This window comes from Lissotriton vulgaris, chromosome 5 (genome assembly GCF_964263255.1).
Source record: "Lissotriton vulgaris chromosome 5, aLisVul1.2, whole genome shotgun sequence".
NCBI classification, from domain to species: domain Eukaryota; kingdom Metazoa; phylum Chordata; class Amphibia; order Caudata; family Salamandridae; genus Lissotriton; species Lissotriton vulgaris.
Window position 1 is genome coordinate 693,084,338 of NC_141693.1, and position 3,472 is coordinate 693,087,809.

Genomic DNA, 3,472 nt, shown 5'->3' on the forward strand with positions numbered 1-3,472 from the left:
CAGGGGAGCAACACAAAAACCGGAGCATTGAAATGCCCCTGTTCCGTGAAGTGGGGTACTGGAGGATTTTTGGACGAGACTATTGATTTTGTCTTCCATTAGCTCAAGTAATTCTGAGTTCAGGCTTAACCTCCTTGTAGACCTGCTGAATAATAATCCCTATGAGAATAGCAAAGATGTGCCTCCAGTTAGCACATTGACACATAAGGACAGTTGTGCATAATGTGCCCCACACTGATTTTCTGAAGTGAAAGTCTTTTAAATTGCAAACCTGTTCTGAACCCTAGCAGATCACAATATTATAGCAGCTCTGACTTCACCTTCCAGGTAACGCAGACGGTATAGGCCAATACCCGCTGCACTTCATTTACTGCAGGTAGGGCAGGTTTAAAGACTATGCCCATTATCACTGGTCTAGGTTGTGCCTTGTTTAGTGTGACTTATGCATGACTATAGTGTGTACCACACAAAGGGTGTCGAAGCTAAGAAGACGAAAACTCTGGCGGAATTTCAACAACTGCGCCAGCTTCCGCTTGAAGAAGAAGACGCCACTCTCGCGAGACTGGAGGAGATTCAGAAAAAAATCACCAGGACAGAAAAAGCAAATACAATTAAACGACTTCAGGAAATTTCATCCCTCGATGCCCTGATCAGAGAGGTAGATTTGAAGTGTGCGCAACCGGCAGAGGAGCTGCTAAAGGACGTCAAGAGCACCCTGAGAAAGTGTGAAAATGAAAGGTTTGAAGAACAAGAAAAAACAACCAATGAAGACCAGAGAAAGGAAAGTATTTTAAACCATGTAAAAGTTTTCGAGCCGGAAATGGCGATGAGGCAGTATAAGTGGTCACTCTGGATGGGGACACCGCTCATGGAGATCTACTGAAGCTGTCTGAGAATAAGAGACGTGTGAGAGGGCTGCTCCAGGTTGTGCAGTGTTGTTGCCTCTTTGACGAGTATTCCGAGTGCTTCCAGTATCCCTGTGTGCTGGGGAAGGAGGGTGTCCGCGCAGAGAGTCACTACTGGGAGCTGCAGCTGCTGCTGGAGGGCAATAGATGGTGTGTGGGCGTTGCACAAGAGTCCGTGAACAAGGGCGAAGCAGGCTCAAGGTCACCCGAGCTGGGGGTCTGGGCTGTGGAGGGGTATCACGGTCACTACACGGCTCTCACCTCTCCTGCCACCCCTCTGCCCCTGCGGGAGAGGGAACAGAGGCAGCCTGGGGGTCTATCTGGATTACGAAGAGGGGCTGGTGTCCCTGTACAAAGCCGACACCAAGGAGCACCTTTACACATTTACAGGTGCCGCTTTCACCGAATTAATCTGTCCATATTTTTATCTCGGTCAAGGCGCCCTGTCTAAAACCGGCAGACCCCGGAGATGTTGGGACTAGAGTAAAACGCTGCCAGTGTGTCTTCATGTTAAACAATTGTGCGTTTTAGTCGGCGTTTTGTATTTTTCATAGAGATTTAAACGTGGAAATGAGAAATATGACATGCCAGTGAAGATCGATGTGTCACAATAACAGGTTGAGAGGAGTGTACGGTTAAGAACGGATTCACAAGTTTTCCTTGATATGATAACACAGTAGATAGAGCGTTGCCGACTTGAGAAACAAGCACATGCAAAGCAATGGAGGGGGGTGGGAACGGAGACACCCACAGCCGGAGGGGGGGTGGGGGAGGGCAGGACAGCAAGCACGAACAGGGGGTGGGGGGCAGGACAGCAAGCACTCACCTGAGATGGTCGGGAGAAATAGCAAAACAAATGCGCCGCAAAAAAAACCCAAGTAAACGCCCACCTCCGAATGACGAAGAAAAAGGGGCGGGCTTAAAAAAAAGCAAGAAACGCCCACGAATCTGCTCAATCCCTGAGTGACACACATCTCTTCCAATGGCTAGCATTCATTTATGAAGCTAACTAATGGAAGAGAAGGCGGGTTCAAGCGCCAGTACTGAGGAAACATAAGATCTCGGCCTGCGCAACACTGATCCGCAGTGTACGCTAGGCGAGCCCTAAAAAGGAGGTCATGGTGAAACCTTATGTTTATATATTCTCATATTAAGGGAAAGGCTGATGCTATTTTATAATTGAAAAGGTTAGTGCTGCTGTCCTTTTCATGAATATGACCAATCCTCACGCTGCAAAAATGGTGGCAATGTAGAGCAACAAAATGGTAGTGAGAGTACAGCAGAATCATGCTTTATTTACTTTTGAAACACCCATCAAAGCCACAGCCTGAATACAGCAGATATCTATGAGAGAAAGTCGATGCAGAACATGTGAAAGAGTATGCTGAAGAAAAAAACCCATAAAAAGATGACATTGTAAAATTCTTTCCCTAAATAAATAGTTTTTGCAGATTTTACATCATCTTCTTTCCACTGAAATTCAGATGAAATTAAATACTTTGGACTATGGTCAATGCTTCTATTAAAGTGAATGTAACCTTAATTCGGAAAGAATTTCAACCTGTATTACTTTTGTCTACATTTCAATGGCGACCCTTAAGAAAATGGGGTAACCCATAAGGTATGGACCTGGGTATAGAATGATATAAACAAACAGTGGTCCTGAACCTATAGATTATAGCAATTGACTTAATCAATGATGAATCAATACTTGTAGTAGAGCAACAGTATCCAGTCTGCCCTGTAGTACTCCAATACTTATTGTACTGCGAAAAAACCTACCACCACGGTTAAGGAAAATATTTATTCTATTCCATTTAAATTTCATTTGTTGTGCTCATATTGTTACAATACATGATTCAAAAATGGGTAAAAACAGACAGGTTGCCTCATTGATTAAGTCAATTGCTATAATCTATAGGTTCAGGACCACTGTTTGTTTATACATTTCAATGGCATCCCTTATTCTTATCATGATGGGGCCGTTCAGATACTATACCAATGATGTTAGTTCCTATAATATTGTTTTATCTAGCTAATATTCCTAAGAATATTTCTAACTCTTATTATAATAAACATTATATTATTTTCATCAAAGTTTTATGACACAAAAAAATGCTAGAATGTCTAGTTATTGATCCAGCGCTCCTACTAAAATTCTGCATAAATGATGTCACAATCTACCACCAAACTTACCAATCAATACCAGGCCCATAAATTAACAAAGCAGCTGAATCATGAGGCGAATGGATCTGATATGTTGTTTAAACTATCTACAATAAACAAGACCAGCTTGTCATTTTAAAAGTTTATTCAAACATATTCAGGAAAACTTTGGTTTTAGAACTTTATTAAGCAAGCATTTTAAAAAGTCATAAGAAAGTTTTGTTCAGCATTTATAAAGAGAGCTTAATTCAAGAAAATATTATTCATTAGCAGAAATAAGTGAAAAAGAGCATTTCCAAATCCTAACTAATTCTCTGTCTCTACCCTCATCGCCTGAAAACAAAGTCTTTTAAAGTCACCTTTCCTTACGTGTATTCATCAAACAGCAGAACACGTCCCTC

The 3,472-nt window shown here is 42.2% G+C and overlaps 1 pseudogene; it reads left to right on the forward strand.

The window, feature by feature from the left end:
- Nucleotides 1-442: 442 nt before the first annotated feature.
- Nucleotides 443-1,436, forward strand: LOC147711406 (E3 ubiquitin-protein ligase TRIM38-like; annotated as a pseudogene).
- Nucleotides 1,437-3,472: the final 2,036 nt, after the last annotated feature.